Source organism: Miscanthus floridulus, chromosome 3 (assembly GCF_019320115.1).
Source record: "Miscanthus floridulus cultivar M001 chromosome 3, ASM1932011v1, whole genome shotgun sequence".
NCBI classification, from domain to species: Eukaryota; Viridiplantae; Streptophyta; class Magnoliopsida; order Poales; family Poaceae; genus Miscanthus; species Miscanthus floridulus.
In genome coordinates, this window is record NC_089582.1 from 31,399,758 (window position 1) to 31,418,857 (window position 19,100).

A 19,100-nucleotide genomic window follows, 5' to 3' on the forward strand; every position below is an offset into this window, starting at 1 on the left:
ACATATCAATGTTTCACCATGCCATGAATAGCTATTTATTTCCGCTGTAATTCTGATCTCATGTTTATATTCCGCTGTCAATTTAAATTGTTCATAACTCTGATAACATGATTATATTCCACTATTATAATAATAAATGTTATACTTTGATGTACATGTAATGTGATGTAAGAAATGGTTAACAATGCTGTAAGCTTTATTCTCTCATTTGTGATCCTGATGGAAAAATGTGGATTTTCGGGTTCTCCCTCGGGGTGTGCCCGACGGGACTGAGTAATTTAGTGTTCTCCTTCGAGTGCTTAGTGTCTAATGGAAGACGAGCACTCCTGGGAGGCATTAGATTAGGCGGTTCCACCATAGGTGGTATTTAGAGCATAAATGAGGAAATAAAGCTTCGAAAACCTTTTCTAAACTAAAATTTGACAACTTATTTTTGCAAAAAGTTAGGGCGTTCAATTGCGAAGTTATATAAGTAGCCCTATTACTATGGTTATGTATCCAGGGTAGATGGTACCTGCTGACTTAGGTAGGCTTAATCTAGTTTTCAGCAGGTACACTGACTCGAGCATAGTCTGATAGTATCGACTAGCTACAGGGAGAGAACGATGTGCCAAAAATCTGAGAACAGTTGCCATATATGTTGACAACAGTGGAAGGACGTATAGGATGTGCATCCACGCATATCCTGCTTGTGCATTGTTGTACTCGTATTACTTACAAATACGCCATCCATAGGTGCCACACGTGTCGTATTTTGCACGACTGGCTCGTTTCTGTTTCAGAGTTAGGTCTGCACTGTGGCTTCGTGCTCCACGTTCGCCCGTGGTTCATGCCGGTCATGACCCATGTCTCCCCATACCCCTTTTCTATGCTCTTGTTGGACCCTTGCCCTGCAGTCGTACTAGTCAGTAATGGCATTGCACATCGCTCGCCTCGAACGCATGGAATCCAGTCAATTTGTCATAGTGATCCCGCACGGGAACCCTGGTGGACCATGTCCGGACCACTGAACGCTTCGCCTTTATAAGTAGAGCCTGGCTTAGCCATTGGTACCACCACTCAGCGCACTTTAGCTCGCTTAGCTTTTCCTTTTAGCAAGCTTTTCGCTCAGCCTTCCTCACCACCACCGCCAGAACTAGTAGGAGCTTGGGTTAGTAGTTACTGCCTTAACGTTGAGGGTTTTCCTAGAATCCATCATGCCACCCTACAAAAGGTTAGAGTCAAAGATCATCCTGAGTATGAGGGCTGTGAGTATGAGGAGCATGGCACCGAGCAGTGTGAGGTTACCGTCTACATCGGGAAGAGTGAAGAGTTCCCTGACCTCACTGAAGCCTAGAGTGTGACCGCAATCGGGTTTCGCTTTGTCGACACCTACCAGGTTGTGGCCCATAAAGCCTTGCGGTACGTCTGCCAAATCTATGAGGAGCCCATTGCCCATACCCCCATGCGGTTCTTTCCACCTTTGGACATGAATCGGCGGGCATGGAGGGCTCGCATGGAGGCCTTGCAAGGGCGGGATGCATAAGAAGATAGTCCAACTATGGTGCACTTGACCATGTACCTGCTTTCTCTTGATGAGTAGTATGACTGGCAAGCCTTGGAACTGAGGATCTTCCTCCAGCGAGCCGAGGAAGCCAAGATCTTCACTAGGATGCTCTTGGTGTAGCTCGCTGAAGCGCATGCCAGTACGACAGCTGCTAAGAGCCAGTAGACTGCCATGTCGGAAGCCCTGAAGGAGGCTGAAGATCGGCACATCCATTAGCTATGTGAGGCCTATCTTGTCACTAGGACCAAGTGGAGGACGCTGGCTGCTGATAGGCAGGATGCCCTGATCTTGGAGGGGATCCCTATCCACCCGCCTAAAAGAAGGAGAACTGGTGATGTAGAACCGCCAGCACCTCCACCTTCTGAAGTGTTAGAAGTAGAACCCTTGGTTCCTCTCACTTAGCCATTGCCCTAAGAAGATGCAGATCCGTAGCCTGGGTGGTAGAAGAATCTGCCAAGCCCGGGAATGAAGATGCGTGGCTAGAGTAGCTTAGTTGCCTTGGGATGCTATACTTGTAGTAGTAGTGCTTGTTGTCGCTGTTCTCTGGTATTGTACTCTTGCCGTTGTTGTCATTCGTAGTTGTTGAGCTCATCCTATCATAGGTGAATGTTGTGTCGTGAATGGGAGCCTAAATGCCTGTACGTTGTACCCATATAAGACTGTTGGAATGTGCAATTTATTATTTCGCTGTGTTTATTGCGTTCATCTACCCTAAGTTTCTTTAGACGTGCTTAAAGTTTTCAAGGGCGATATTAAGCGGGTTACAAGAGAAATTGCCATTCAGATACCAGCAGATCAGCCGTGATTGGATAATTTTGGACACTGTATCAACTAATTGTGGATGTTCCAATAGAACACTTGAATCTCTTTAAATCAAATCCGCCATTGGATTTGAATTCCTTTTCCCTTGTTGTTTGAATTTTCCCTTGCAATACTCCCTTTACTCTGTGGTCTATGACCCCACTGCCTTCATGGCATGTAAATTGGTAGTAGTTGCCTGATTAATAGCTTATGGTGCCATGACAAAACTGAGGGCTCCCTATGGAACAACTACCACATGTGACGCTGCTCAGCATGCGCTGGTATTGAAGTTGTTAACCATGTACTTTTACCAAGTTACACCGCCATACCACTTTTGCTACAAATAATTTCCTTGGAAATGTTCAGGTGTTTAAACGGGAAATCCACAACGGGTTAATGAGATAGTGTTCTTGCAAGGTAAGCAAGAGGAGGTGGTTTTGGGGGAAGAAAGTATGACATGGTCTCAGTCTACATGAAAGATGGATGTGGTCGAGTAAAGGAAAGAAAAAGAAGAGTAGTAAGGAAAGTTAGCCTTGGATAGTCGGGAGTAATTGTAAAAGCCTGAGTGGGTGTCATGTCCCAAGCCCTATGTTTAGTTGACCGTGCTACGCATGCTGGGTCATTTCGTTGTGTGCCTTGCGAACGCTGTCTGTATCGGGTCCTTAGCTCCCCGTTCTCGCGTGGCCGCGGCATCATGCCACACTCGCCGTCTTTGTGCACTGTGCACTTTCTCTTTTCCCTAGCATCCAGTCAGCTCTCAACTCTCACGCCTTGTCCCTTGTACCGGACCCCCCTTCCCTCTCCTTTCTTTCTTCTTTTGGGGACACGACCGCCCGCATGCCTCCCTCATCGAGCGCACCCTATTATCTCCTCTCCTTTATTTCCCATCCACTCGCTGTGCAGGGAGCGCACCATGGCCGTGTTTATCTCCACAGCATGACCCATCTGTGTACCCTATCCATGTCACCTCCACTTTCCCGGTGTTGCGCTCCACCTCCATTCGCCGCTATAAAATACCCTTGGTCCTTGCTCTTCTTCTTCATCTCCATTCCCTCGCATTCAGAGTAGAGCTATGAAATCCAGTTGACGTTGTGAAGCTAGGTTCTTCAGTCTGAGGTGATGGTGTAATCTGAGGAGAAGAAAGGATCCAGTTCAACGAAGAAGTTCAAGTTCCCTTTGGGGTAGTCAATCTTAGGGTTCACGATGTTTTACTTCTTAGTCGACTATTTCTGGATTTGTTGGACCTACACCATGTTTGGATACTCATTATCTTGTTGTTTCTCTATTGTCCTCGTCTATCTCGACTTCTGGATTAAGTCTCGGTTGTATTAGGTTGCTCTTAACCATGTATCCCTAGATTCCTGTGTGGTTTAGTATTCAAAGTCGTTTAATCTTTTGTGTAATCCCTGATCTCTAGAAGGAAATCACGTTTCCCCTCTTTTGGTTTGTGCTTCGAATCTCAGGACAAGATTCTTTTTAAGGGGGGTTGGTTGTAACACCCCTAGTGTTATGAGCTCGTTTAGCATCGCGATTAAGGCCTAAGAAAAATTTCTGAAACGAGTTTCCCCGATTTTTAATTTAAAATGTACTTGAGGTGATAAGCGAATCCTGTGTGACTTAGTTTTGCGGACTCAAATAACGCCCAAGTCTATTACTCGGTGCGTAAAAATATTTAGGAATGTCGAACTACAATTCTGGCCAATAGATAGTGAACGGTTTGTTCTATTAGATTAAGCATGAAAAACAATTTTTATAAACAAAAATACAATATGACTGGTATATAGTACTTAAGTAAAATTCAGAGCATGATTTTGGTTGCATTTAAAATATCGAGTAACAAACTTTAGTGCTTTAGCCGTGTTTGAAAATATAAGTAGTCGGTTTGTTAAATAAAAATTTGAGAGCTGAAATAATAATGAGAGTGTCGCTAGCCACTTGCCTCACCTACCTCACTGGTATGATGCATGTGTTCATGGATGAGTTGGCCGGACTGCTGCCGCCGTGTACTACTTTGCTTGCTTTCCTTCCTCGCTGCCAGTTCCGTCGCTTCACCCTATGCCTCTTGCCGTGCTCTCTGCTCTCTGCCGTGGCTGATGAGCAAAACTTCAAGTCCTGACGCGTCGAGGCAAGTCAGGCCAAGTCACCTCCGTGTTGGCAGCGCTGCTCCCCTCTCTCTCCCTCCCTTTTGTTTTTCTGCAGCCGAGGGGTGGCATCCCAACTCCAGTCCATCCGTCTGTCGTGCGTTGCTTCTTCCCCTCCCTCTCCCTTCCTGTTGTGCCAAGGAGGAGGCACCCCAGCCCAGGAGCGCCATTGCTAGGCCACCGTCCCTGCTTTGCCCTCCCTTTGTTTGCCTCGTGCCAACACCGCCGTCTATGCGCACCCTCGGCCCCACGCCGGACCCACTGCTCCGCAGCGCTGCCCTTCCGCGTGTCCGAGCCAGGCTGCCATGCCCACAGCCAGCTGAGCCACAGCGCCTCGCCGGTGCCATCCCTTCCCCGCGTGACTCCCCTCGGTCCGCTTGGGACTACTGCGTGCCCGTGGTCCCACAGCCACCCCGTTCGCCTCGGTCCGCGCCGTGTACAGCGCCGGAGCCGTAGCCCCTAGATGCCGTCAGCCGCCGATCGCCGCGCTCGAGTCCCATGTCGCTTCACCTCCATCACCGCGCACCATAGTGCTCCCTCCGCGTCGTGCGCCCGGCCAGCATGGCCCCATGCCGCTCCACATCCGGCACTGTTGCGCCTTCGGTCATTGCCGGCCACCACATGCGAGCATGCCGCACCACCCCGTGGCCGTCCCCGCTATCGTCCACCCATCCCATGTCTCCTCTGCTCCTCTGCTTCTCCCTTGGTAGGAGAAGGGTAAGAATCCAAACTGAAAGGGTCCTCAATGCTAAATACGTGACTCAAGTGAATTGTGCTTGTGTCCTGTGGGTTAGTTTTGAGAAAATGTAGGGATGTCTTCGCATAATGGTGGCACCACCGCTGGGCCTCCCCTCTTGGGATGGCCTGCTCGCTAGTTGGACCATGCGTCTGCCATTCTGGGCTGAGTCGTGCTGCCGGCCTATTGCCGACGGGACTGGGCCGCTCGCGCTGCACCCCGCCTAGGCCACTGCCTGCTCGTTGTGCCATCCGCGCCTTTACCCACACCTGGGCCACCGGTTGTGCCGCGTTGGGCCACGCCTGCCCCACCTAGGCTATCGTGGCCGCTGGTCTAGGCGAGCTGGGCCACTTCGGGCCCAAGGGTGGTTTCTTCTTTCTTTGGTATTTTGTTAATATTAGTAATCAGCTGAACATTTGGAAATTCATAGTAAATAGTAGAAAAATTATAAAAATGCCAAACCAGTTTCGTTAAGTTTCTAAAATCATGATCTACTTGTTATTATATTTTGTTCACATAGTTCGATAATATTATTGGAAACTATATAATTAATTAGAGATACTTAATATTGTAAAAATATAAACTTGTAGGAATTATTGTGATAAATTGGTAATAGTGTTGAATCTAAAATTTTAAAGTAGGATCCTAGCAATATTAGGTACTCATAGTAATTTCTATAGCTCTAGAATAATTAGTTTGCTAGATTAATAAGGACGCCCTATTTCGAATAATGATTAAATCGATAGAATGGAATAAAGAAACAACTTGGGTTTATTTAACTAAAACATTCGTTGAGAAAGTAACGCTAGATTCAGCAACATGGATACGTAAACTAGCATGTTAGAACTATCTCGTTAGCTTGTGAGACGTAATCGGATTTATAAGCATTTCGGCTGTCGTCGATTATTTACATCTATACATTTGCATCAATGCATATCATATAGGTACGATGATGGATCAACGGATCAATTGAAGGATGATTGGGAATTCGAAGATGGTGTAATGGTATTCTCTCTAGGAGATGATGCAATGAGATTTCTATTCAGTTGATGGTGGATGATCTGAAGATGCAGATACTAACTTTTTAATATATATCTTACCCAGGCAAGCTCCGGTGCATAACCCCTACTTTTCTACAGTTTAAATTATATTTGTGCATTAAGTTTTAAGGAGTTGAATGAAACCCACTTGTATATATATATATATATATATATATATCTTTATCCTATGAGTCTTACTAGTATGACAGGATCGGGTAGATTGCTATGCTACAGGAACCGGTAGAAGTCGAGTGATTGCCTGTCACTCGCGAGATATAGGAAATATGTTACTATATCATTACTTGGAAAATATAAATGGTGGAAAGGAAAAATAGTGACCGGGCAGGGATATGGTTTGGGTATTGGTGGGTGTAAGAGGTTGTGTCGCCGTGGACGCGGGGCATGGTTTGGTTACGTAGCTTTCCCTGTCTATGTCGGTTAAGGACTAGTCGTTGCATAAGCCATTGAGGCAAGTCACAGATTTATTATCTCGAGCACATACTTGTGTATGGGCACTTGGAAGACTTGTTGCTCTCTTGTCGTGGGTTTTGGCTCTTTCCGGACCGACTGTCAGGGTTTTATTTTGGTGGAGGAGGTCCTTGCACCGCACTGAGTCTGAGACTTAGAGGTGGGGGCTTGGAGTCCCAGTTTGGATGGGGACCTAGGACCCTAGGATAGGAGGGTGATGGGTTGGTCCTTCTTGTGCCTTGGGTATAAGCGGAGCGTGTGTTTTCGGGGTACCCAGCTGGGGACATTGGTTCGTGAATTGTCGCCGAGTCGGTACGGCTTGTCTTATGCCTAGCACCATAGTAAGAATAGAAAGATGAAAGATGGAATGGAAAAAGGAAATCTGATTGCTTACCACCTGCTTGAAAGTAGTACAGGTGCTTACATAGAATGGTTAGTTAATGAACCAGTGTGGCTATTAATAAAAAAATCGAAAATAAGGACGCACGCTTAGTAATGCTTCCTGCAAATGCAATAAACCCACAAGCCAGATAGCCTTGCATATCCTTGGAGTCTTTTCTTTTCTCCTATCGGGTAAGTCTTGCTGAGTACAATTGAGTACTCAGGGTTTTATTCCCCCTATTGCAGGTGACAGGTGGATGCTAGAGCTGACCCTTGTGTGTGGATACCTCCTGGTGGACTCAACGAGGATTTCCTTTACGCTGCAATCATAGTTTTTATTTATAACTCTCATCAAATGTTTTACGAAGGAAAGTTTTATAATCTGTTGTCATAGTTTACATATCAATGTTTCACCATGCCATGAATAGCTATTTATTTCCGCTATAATTCTGATCTCATGTTTATATTCTGCTGTCAATTTAAATTGTTCATAACTCTGATAACATAATTACATTCTGCTGTTATAATAATAAATGTTATACTCTGATGTACATGTAAAGTGATGTAAGAAATGGTTAAGAATGTTGTAAGCTTTATTCTCTCATTTGTGATCCTGATGGAAAAATATGGATTTTTAGGTTCTCCCTTGAGGTGTGCCTGACGGGACCTAGTAATTTAGTGTTCTCCTTCGAGTGCTTAGTGTCTAATGGAAGACGAGCACTCCTAGGAGGCATTAGATTAGGCGGTTCAGACACATGGACTACCCCTTTTTTGTATAAAATGCCATCCATTAATGTGTAACTTCTTGCCCTGGCTGCTATTCTTGCTATGCTTGCTTCATCTTCTGAGTGATGGATGTTCAGGTAATCTATAATCAAATGTCTCCAGTCTTTGGATTCGGTGATCATGATTGTTTTGAATGCCTTCGTGGTTGTGTTGTGTTGCTGATGCTTCCAATATTTGGTAGAAAGTTCCTTCTGGAAAGGGCGTGTTATTTGCTGCTGCCTTCGCTAGCTCATCTGCTCTCGGTATATACTTCAGAGTGAATCCCTAGAACCGTCGCTCAAGTGCCCTTACTGTGGCCAGATATTTGGCTAGCTCTGGTTCTCTTGTGACATACTCCTTTTCAACTTGTCCTGCCATGACTTGGGAGTCTGTTTTTGCTAACACAGTCTTCGCACCTAGTGCCTTTGCCTTGTTGAGGCCTAATATGAGGCCTTCATATTCTGCTATGTTATTTGTTGTTTTGAATTCTAGTCTTGCTGCATACTTTGAACAAAGGCCAAATGGTGCTACCAAAATGGTGGAGGCCCTAGCTCCCAAATGCCCCCATGCTCTGTCTGTGTAGAGCGTCCAGATTTGGGTTTGAGGTTGTGGGTTTTGATGTGCCGAAGGTGTCTAGTCTGCCACAAAGTCTGCTAATGCTTGGGATTTGACTATTGTTCTTTGCACATAGCTGATTTCAAATTGGGATAATTCTATTGCCCATTTCCCTATTCTTCCAGAGGCTTCTTTGTTGTTGAACACATCTCCAAGTGGTTGCGAAGATGGCACTATGATCTCATGTGCTTGGAAGTAGTGCTTTAATTTTCTTGATGAGATGAGTACAACGTATGCAATTTTCTTGATTTCTGTATAGTTCAGCCTTGCTCCCAATAGGGCTTCTGAGATATAGAAGACAGGCTATTGAATGACCCTTGACCCTTCTTCTTTCTCCTAAACAAGTACTCTACTAACTACGTGGTCGGAGGCTACCACATATAATAGTAGTGGGGCCTCCGGATCTGGTACTATTACTAAGAGTTTGCTCGCCATGTAATTTTTGAGTCGCTAGAAGACCTCTGACTGCTCTGGCTCCCATTCCACCTTGTCTCCGCCTCTCAGAGCTTTGAAGAATGGGAGGCTATGTTTTGCTAATTTTGAGATAAATATGTTCAATGCTGCTATTTTTGTAATGAGTTTTTGCACTTCCTTCTTGGTTGATGACTCCACCATTGAGATTATAGCCTTTGTCTTCTCTGGGTTGGCCCGAATACCTTCGGGTCCTATGATGTACCCGAGCATCTTTACTCGGCTAACTCTGAAAACACACTTTTCTGGGTTTAGCTTTAAGCATGCTTCCCTGAGGTTGGCAAAGGTTTCCTTTAGATCTGCTATATGATCTTCCTCATTCTTACTCATTACCACGATGTTATCGACATAAGCTATGATGTTTTTCTGTAATTATAGGCCAAGGACTGCTTTCGTCATTCAGGCGAAGGTCAAGCCTGCATTCTTTAGTCCTTCGAGCATTCTGGTGTAGTAGTAAGTTCTGAAGGGGGTAGTGAAACTTGTCTTTTCCTTATCTTCTTTGTTGAGCCAAATTTGATGATATCCTGAGAAACAATTCAGTAGGGAGAAGCACTTGCATCTTGCTACCTTATCGACAAAGGTGTCTATCCTTGGTAGCGAAAATTGATCTTTCTTGCATGCCTTGTTGAGATCTATGAAGTCTATGCACATTCTCATCTTTCTATTCTTCTTTGGTACTAACACTACATTTGCTAGCCATTTTGAGTACTTGACTTCTAGAATGACGTTTGAGTCCAACAACCTCTATACTTCGGCCTTTGCTGGTAAGATTCTATCCTTCGACATTTTCCTTTGCTACTACTTCTTTGGCTTCATCTTGGGGTTGATGTCAAGGGAATGTTGTATGATGTCCCTGCTGACTCATTTCAAGTCGGAGGCTGACCAAGCGAAGACGTCTTTGTTCTTGGCTAAAGTTTCTATAAGCTCTACTTCTTCTGCTTTGAAAGGTATGCTCCAATGGTGATCTTTCTATCTAGGACTATGTCTTCCAATGGGACTGACTTTGTTTCTTCTTGATCTTTGAGATCTATTTTGCCCTTTGGCATGTCTGGAGGCTCTAGCAAATTGCTCTTAGCTGACTCGACCGAGTTGATGTTACACTGTGACTTGTAGATGGCTCTTTCTATGTTTCTTGCCTCTTTCTAACTACCATAAACTGTGATGATACCATGCAAAGCTGGTATTTTCATACACAAGTAACCCATATGGACGGTTGTGTTGAATTTGTTTGCAAATCCTCTGCCAAAGATGGCATTGTAGGGGTAGTAGAGGTCCACTATATCGAAGGTCACATATTCTATTCTTGCATTTTCTTGACCTCTGAAGGAGATTGGCAGGGATATTTTCCCTAATGCATCAATCCTCTTTCCTCCAAAGCCAATTAATGGTGAATCCGAAGGCTATAGTTGGCTTCTGCTCAGTTTCATCTGGTCGAAGGCATTAACAAAGATCATGTCTATGGAGCTCCCAGAATCTATGAGAACTCTGTTTATCTCCCAACTTGCTATGTTGGCCTTGATTACCATAGCGTTGGTGTGGGGATAGCTTTCTAGTTGTAGATCTTGCTCTGAGAAGGTGATTGGTGTCTTCGACCAATCTATGCAATGCACTGGGCCTTGGACTGCTACATTGTTGATGAGCCTGAGGTGATCCTTCTTCTGCTTCTTTGTCTAGAATTCCATTGAGGAGCCTTCGGCTATTGGGAGTATCATGCCGATGGTGGGTAGTGGTGTATGTGGGTTGAGCTGATTTTCTAGGTTAGGCTCATTTTTTGGTGGCGGTTAGTTGTGGTGGAGGTGGCAGCGGAGGTGCTTCGAGTTGCCTATTATGCACTTGAGCTGGCTGGTTGGTCTCTATGAATGTTATGTGCGGAGGTCTTGGGTTTATGTAGGTGAGGTTGGCTTCCGCTCACTGATTACTTGCCTGCCCTTGCTGTTGGGTGTTTGGTTGCCATGCAGGTAGGATGTTGGGATAGTATGCGGCTGCTAAGGTGGATGGGTGAATTAGATTGGAGTTAAGACTTAGGTAGATTGGGCAATTTGGCTACTGTGAAGGCACAATGAAGGTGTTGTTGACTTCCCTGGCGGATTGTTGTGATGGAAGCTGAGGGTTTTCTCTGGTTTTTATCCTCTCCTAAGTTTCATTCGCATCTGGGCAATCTCTAGTGATGTGCCCTTTGTTTTCTCCATGAAAGAAACAATACTACCTCTGCTATCTTGGTTCTTGGTTTTTGTTCTAGTTCTTCCTTTGATTGTATTTCTTGCCTTTGTACTGCTTGCGTGATGGCCTATTTTGTTCTGCCTCTGGCATTTGCTGCCGATGCTTCCTTACTATTCTATGTTAAAAACTTGTTGATCAGGGGTCTACTGAGGCTGCAATTGGCCTTGGATTCTATCACCCTTCTGAACATTCCTACCACTTGTTTGGTACTGCTTGTTCTGATTTTGCTCTTCTAGCCTTCTTCGGAGGTCATTGTCTGACCTGTAGTACTTCTCAAACTCTGTATACAATTCTTGTATAGTGCTTGGCTTTTCTTGAGCTAGATGAGCCGTGAAGGCTCCGATGCGGAGGCCCTTGATTGCGGCCTCAATTGCCACATCCTCTGGGATATTTGGTGCCTTCACTTTAAGCTACACAAACCTCTGAAAATAATCCCTTAGCGCTTCACCTTGATTCTGTCTGCACTAAAATAAATCCATTGACGTAAAAGATTCGATGGTGAACCCTTTGAAGTTAGCGATGATCTTATCTCGGAGGTCTTGCCATGATTATACGGAACTTGGCCTCAACATTGAGTACCATGCTAATGTATCTCCTTCAGCTACAATAACAAACAACTTGGCCAAGACATTGTCGTTCCCTCCCGTGGAGGCCACAGCTGCCTCAAAACTCATGATGAATTGTTGGGGTCCGTCTTCCTATTGAATTTGGGTAGGGTAATGTGCTTGTAAGATGGTGGCCAGGGTGAGGTTTGGATTCCCTTGGAGAGTGTGGATCTTGAATCTGTAGCTCTATGTGATGACGGTGAGTTGAAAGGGGTGCCAAAGGTTGGTTGGGTGGCCCACCTGGCAAAGGGTTAGGCTAGCTTTGATTTGCTAAACGAGGCTGGATGGAAATGTTGGACTGGGGCTGGCTTTGCTGCATGCTTTGAATTTTCGCCTGTAGGACAGCCAACTATTGCCTGATGTCTATTGCCTGCAATGATGTTTGGGCTGCCCTCTAATTTGTGGCGAAGGTTGCTGCCAGCCTATCTCTTTCTTCTTATGTACTCTACAGCTGAGCTTGCAATTGTTGGAGTATCAGCTCCGGGGTGGGATCTGAGGCTTGTTGATCTTCGGTTGTCGGAGGCTGATCTTTGACTATAGGTTCTTCCACAACTTGGTCTTCTAGGGTGCTGGCATAAGCACTATGGGTATTATGTCTAGGTCGTCCCCTTGTCAAAGTCTCCACGGTTGTTCTGGTGGAGGCCGCTCTCTTTCTTGGCATCGTGGGTTTTGCTTGGCCAACACGCGGTGGGGGCCAATGTTGGAAAAGTGGTTTTCAACAGGGGTGAACACGTGGGTCCTCAGCCCAAACAATGGCCTTGGGAGAAGGTCGAGAGCCAAGGTAAGGTATGGGAGCATAGAAGCAGGTCCCAAAGGGGCTAGGGTTTCATTAATGTATTCACCAACTCTCTCTTTACAGCATTTGCGCCCCCATTTATAGGGCACTGTATGCTACCATGACTCATTACAATTTTGCCCCCTAACGGCTATAGTACATCCCAAGAATATCCTAATGCTAGTACATGACAACTAGGGCAGTTTGGGCATCCTCTAATGAACCATCTCTGCTAGGCGGGCCATTGTCGTAGGCCTGCCAATGGCCCACAGCCCACCACCACTGATTCTAGGGGTCTCACGGGGTGCTGGAGTCTCTGCCCCAGGGTGCCTCTACCTAGTCTTCGCCATCGTGGCCTAGGCTGAGGCCTTTGCCTAAGCTGCAAGGACCTCCACCATTGGCCTGGCTTGCGCGAGCCTTCGCTGTGCTCCTCAGGCCTCTACCTCACGCGGCCATCAGGGCGAAGGCCTTCGCATAACTTTCCTACACATCACATGAAAAAACAGTTTGCTTGTTACTCTCCGCTGTCTCCAGACTCTACGGCCTCCGCGGCTCATGGTCATTCCCCAACACCAATCAATGAAATGAAATTACCTTTGTGTGTAATCCCATTTTGCTCTTGAGTCATGGTCAGAGACTTGATCCCTCGTTGGGCTAGGCTGTTACGATGATGGCCTCATTGGCCAAGATCACCGCGGCCATGCTCATAGTCGGTAAGACCATTAGAACCCCAGTTTTATGGTCATTCCATGCCCCGGTCATGTCCCCCAGAGGGGAGATCCTCGGCTTCCCGACCAAGCCACTTGTATAGTTCCCGAGCCCTTCTGTCGGCACTCGGGGAATCGCTGCCTCCCTCGTTGGGCACCACGAGTGGCTCAAGTTAGTACTCGAACATCGTTCGTCACAACGGTCGAGCACTTCTGGGTGCCCCCGCTATAGCCGCGTGGGCTCGCCTCCTGAATGTCCCTCGCACTTTCAGTTGCTTTGGGCGACCTTGAAGCCCGATGGACTGGACTTGAACCCTCGGCGATGCCCCTTCTAGGGGCCCCCGGACCGGCATGCAGTGGGGTGGAACAATCCGATGAAGGATCAGGACCTAGGTAGAAATCTACAAAGAAAAACGGAATGGACACAAGAGAAGGGAAAGAGGACATAGCTAGTAATGCGATGGCCAGGGCCACTCCGCTAGCGCCTTGCCTATCTTCCATCTACTCCTCCTACTCCGTCTGTACCATCCTTGCCTTGCTCAAGGGCCTTTTGCAGCGGTCCTCCTTTAGAAAAGGTCAGCAAGTCGTTAGCTTAGTCGATCCTCTGGTGCGGCTGAGCCATTGTTGGGATGGCTCGGGTCAAGGAAGACATCGAATAGAGTAGACAGAAGTAAGCAAAGCAAGAGGGTTAGGGGTTGGGACTTATCTTGGTTTTTGTTGTTGAAGAGGTAGGCCGGCGAGGGAGGTCGACAGGTGAGCCTTGGCTCAGGAGGCGTCACTTCTGGGTGGATGGCTCGGCGATGGCCTTCCCTCATGGGAAAAGGTCAGAACTCTCCTCGATCGGGTTAGCCCCTTTTGGGGAGCCGAGCGCCTGGATGGAGGGGCCAGCCAAGCCATCGCTGCCGCCAGAGGTCTTGACCGCCTTGCCATTGCTCGGTTGGTCGAGCACCACTGTCGTCTTGGTTGCCTCCTCCGCCGGCGCCCTTCCTACATCGTGGCCAGGGCTCTCAAGAGCACATGAGGCAACAAGAGCAGCCGCTTGGGTGACGTAGCCTTGCTCGCAGTAGTAGGCTTGCTCGAAGCTACCCTCGATGGTGATGACCCTCTTTGGGCCAGGCATCTTGAGCTTGAGGTAGGTGTAGTTGGGGATGGCCATGAACTTGGAGAAGCACGATCCACCAAGGAGGGCATGGTAGACACCGGGAAAGTCAACGACCTCAAAGGTGAGTGGCTCCTTGTAGAAGTTGTCCGACTAGCCGAAGGTGACATTGAGCCGGACACGCCCTAGGGGCATTACTTCCTTCCCTAGCACAATTCCATAGATTAGCACCTTGCTGGGGCATAGGTTGCTCCGAGGGATGCCCATCTTGTCGAGGGTGCTGGTGTAGAATATGTTAAGGATGATGCCCCCGTCCATCAGCACCTTGGTGAGGCGCATGGTGCCCACGATCGGGCAGACCATGAGCAGGTAGCGCCCTAGATGAGGGACATGACTGGGATGGTCTTCATGGTCGAAGTTGATGGACGTCTAGGACCACCGGAGCTGCATCGGGGCGGTGAGGGTGTGGACGGCATTCACCTCCTGCTCGGTGATGCGGCACTGCCGGCGGGATTCATACGCCTAGGAGCCCCCAAAGATCATGAGGCAGCGCTCGGCCTCGGGGAACACATTGTCTTCCTCCTCGGTGCTGTCTGCCGACTCGCCAGCCTTCAGGCTAGGCTTTTGGGCCTTGCCCTATTGGTCAAGGGTGCTACATATGTAGCCCTTCATGGTGGCGTAGTCCTTGAGAAGATGCTCCACCTACCCCCTGTGGAATAGGCAGGGGGACCCAAGCTCCTTCTCGAAGTGTTTCAGGCGTGCAGCGCGCCCATGGGGTAGAGGTCTAGCAGCACGGTCAGCCACAGCGACCATCTCCTCTGCATGGCGCTTTCGGTCCTTGTCCCGCCTATAGCGGCATCGCTTGGATGATGCAGGATCATTGGCGCCGTCACCACCACTGAGGTGGCCGGCGGCCTTGGCTTTCCTACTGAAGTTGGCATGGACAACCTCCTCACCGGTGGCGTACTGGGTGGCAATGACTAGGAGCTCCCGCATCGTACATGGGGTCTCACTGCCGAGCACATGGATGAGGGCCTCACAGGTCGTGCCACAGATGAAGGCATTGATTATGTCGGTGTCGGTGATGTTTGGGAGCTGATTGCACTTCTCGGAGGGTCTCGTTGGCCCTCTGCTTGTAGTTGTAGAGATCCCAGGAGTTCCCTGGGTGGGTGCAGGTACCCTAGATGTGGCCAATGAAGACCACACAGAGATCACCCTAGCAGTGGATGCTACCGAGCTCGAGCTACTCGAGCCAAGCTCTGGTTGAGCTTGCCAGAAGTAGAGGAAGGTACTGGATGGCAAAGTCATCGTCTGACCCCCCGACCTTCATGGCGAGGTGGTAGTCCTCTAGCCAATGTTCCGGGTTGGTCTTGCCGTCATACATGGAGATGTGCGTCGGCGGCCGGAAACGACTTGGGTAGAGGGCTGCCCGGATCGCTGCCCCAAATGCCAGAGGGCTGAAGTGATCTAGGACAGGCCCCCCGCCCAGTCGCTTAGGGGAATGGGACTGCGCCTGAGCATGGCGCATGGCCTCGATGGTTTCATGAACGTCACAGTCGTCGCCGATCCAGTGCAGCACCTTTGCTCCTACCAAGGCTTGGCGCCCTGGGTCCATGGTCGGTCGGAGCTATTGCCAGACATGTCGCCGCTGCTCCCCGCCGCCTGCAGGGTGTGAGCGTTGGAGTCCCCCCCATTGGCAGTGGCCGTCGTCTGGGACAACCGAGAGATCACGGCGCAGTGCCGGGAGGCTAAACTCCCATCCTACTGCTCAAGGGCAACATAGAGACTCTACCATGGTGGCCTCCAAGTCCAGCCTTTAGCGCTCGAGCTCTGCCACGGCATCCTCCAAGTCCACCTACCGAGCGCGCAAGCGGTCCGCCTTCTCCTGAAGGTAGGCCATGTGACTACACGGACTCTAGTCCGATGGCATGAGCCCGGGTGCCTCCTCAGCAAGATCATCACCGTCGACGTGGTAGCACATGCATGGTGGGTCATCATAGTCAATGTCATCGGAGTCGTACTCCGGTCTATTCCCTGAGAGGACCTCGAGGAAGGCGTGGAGCGAGGGGACATCAATCCCTGCTGCTCTAGAGAGGATGATGCTCTACGGCGCCTTGCGACAGATGAGGTGCTCCAGCTCTAGCTGGAAGGACGCCACCACGGGAGCACCTCACTGGTGTGATCTGGTGGTGGACGTTAGCCATCATGTAGAGCATCGGGCGGTGGTCCGACACGGTGGGGTTCAGGCATAGACTACGCTGGATCTGATGGGCCAGAACCTCGAGATCTGCTCCCAAGAGCCTTGGAGGAGGGGGTGACATGGGGGGCTTGCTGCCCGCCAGCGTAGCCCTGTGGAGTGGACGAAGCTCGCCGTAGCAGTCGGCAATGTAGGCTAGGCTCCCAAAGTTGAGGACCTTGCCTAGAGCGACTTCCTTGGTGGTGAAGGTGACCCACCTCAGGGCTGATGAGCGGGCCCAGGAGGCCCCATGCCCCTAGAGCCGGTGGAGTTGTTTGTCCTGTTGTGTCACGCCACCTACGTGACCTTGTCGAGGGAGTGGGCAAAGCACCGTGCCCCTGTTTGTCGGGGCGGCGCCAAGGAGCCCTTGAGCCTTGGACGCTTGACGGGCTGGCCAAAGCTTCGGAGCTGGCTGATGCCCGAGGCATTGGTGGCTAGCCCAATTGTTAGCTCGAGCTGGGGTCAGGCTCAGGCTCCCGTCGACTGAGAGCCCGAGGCCTTGCCAAGCCCCAAGCCCTAGGCGTGGTCGAGCTCTGCCCAGTATTTAGCAAAAGTTTATGGGCGAGTGTACCCGATGGGTATAGCCCCCGAGCCCCCAAGGGAACCTAAAGGGATGGGTCAGGAGCCCCTCTCCCGGGGACTTAACATACCCCCTATGTTTGATTCTCGTCACATGGCTATTTTGTTTGGCAAGATGAGAATTGCCTTATTTCGTGTTTGTCCACTTAGAAGATCCACTCATATTTATGTTCTCTCTGTGGGAGAAAACTTCACATATAATTTTTCTTAGTGTTGGAGAGGAGGGTGCACATGAGAGGTACTAGAAGAATGTTTTTGAAGATGCAGTCACCCCAGAGCTTGCGGAAGCTGGGAGCGATGCCTATGCAACCTAATTGTTGCATGGGCTGCCCCCAATAATTGATGTGGTCGTCGGTCTGTCCATGACCCGGTGCAAGAGGCATGGGTTCATCACTGGTCGCATCCATCATTGCTCGTAGCCATCGCCGGCATCGTCTGGCACCTTTGAGACCCCACTCTTGGTGCTTGAAGAATGTTTTTGAGGTGGTTGTGTTATAATGCGTTGTAGTCTTCGACACTAACATCGACCTATTTGCAAAAAAAGATCTTTCTTATCGTATATGTACTTTTATTTTGAGGTCTTTGTTATCATATATGTAATTTTGTTTATAAGGTCTTAGTTATCTTGTGTTTTATTTATGTAGCCTAAATAGTTTTTGGGTGACTATACATCTGTTGACAGATTTGACTACAACAAATCTATCAGATTTTTGGCCAATCAAAAAAAACATCCCACCAAAAGAAAATCTGACTGATAATACACATATAAATCTGTCGACAGTTCTATTGGCTTTATATATGTTGAATTTTGCGTTTGAGTTTTGAACCTTGTAGTACAAAGGTTATAATGTTATAGTTCAAAGTTCTGAACCGAGCAGTACAAAGTTTATAATGTCATAGTTAAAAGTTTATGAATCCTGAGTGTAAAGTTTCGAACCTAGCAACACAAAGTTTATAATGTCATAGTTCAAAGTTTTGTACCTTGAAGTACCAGATATTTTGACGGATTTTGACAGAACAAATCTGTCAGCTAATAGCAAGGCAGTCCACCAAGAGGACAGCGTGAATCTTCAAACAAAATGAACGGCAATCAACATTTTCCGTCGACAGAAATATAGCAATTTTCATATTTTTTCCTACGTGTACCCCTAAATTTTTCTCATGATTTGTAAGATCGTTGCTATTATCTATACCGGCCAGTATTTCCTTAACATTTTTCCATGGACCTGTACGTTAGTTAATAATGATAGTTAAAAACAAAGAAAAATAAATTATTTTCCAACAATCTAGATGCCTTAATTATATTTTCACCAAAACAAACCCTATAGTTGCGACAATATATGTGAGGCTGCAAGATGCTCGATGCGACAATATATTAGTTGCATTCTCTTTTTTTCCAAAGATGATTAAAAGAGAAGTCATGGGACCTAACTATGAGTGGAAAACTTTATTGTATATATACACTTGGGTGTGATGACTATGTTGGATTGAAATAAATATTGCTTTTTTCATGCATGGAATTATAATTGCCTGTGATTTATATTTGGGTTTGTTTCAATTTTTATAAATAAAAACAATTCACTCACAGGAAATATATGGCGCGAAATTCTGAATTTTTAAAAACAATTCACTGGCGGTTTTGCTAATAAACCGCCTCTGAAAAATATATTCAGTGCCTACTTTAGGTGAACTGCCTATGTAAAAAGAGTTACCACCTAAATCAACCCCCATTGTTAATTGATATACACTGACGGTTGCTTTAGGTGAACCGCCAGTGTAAATCTCATTAACATTTGGCGGTTGATTAAATGAACCGTCCATGTAAATGTGTTAACACTGACGCATATTAAGTAAGTGCCTATAATATTTGTGATTTCCACTGGCCTTTCACACTGGCGGTGGCGATAGACGCCAA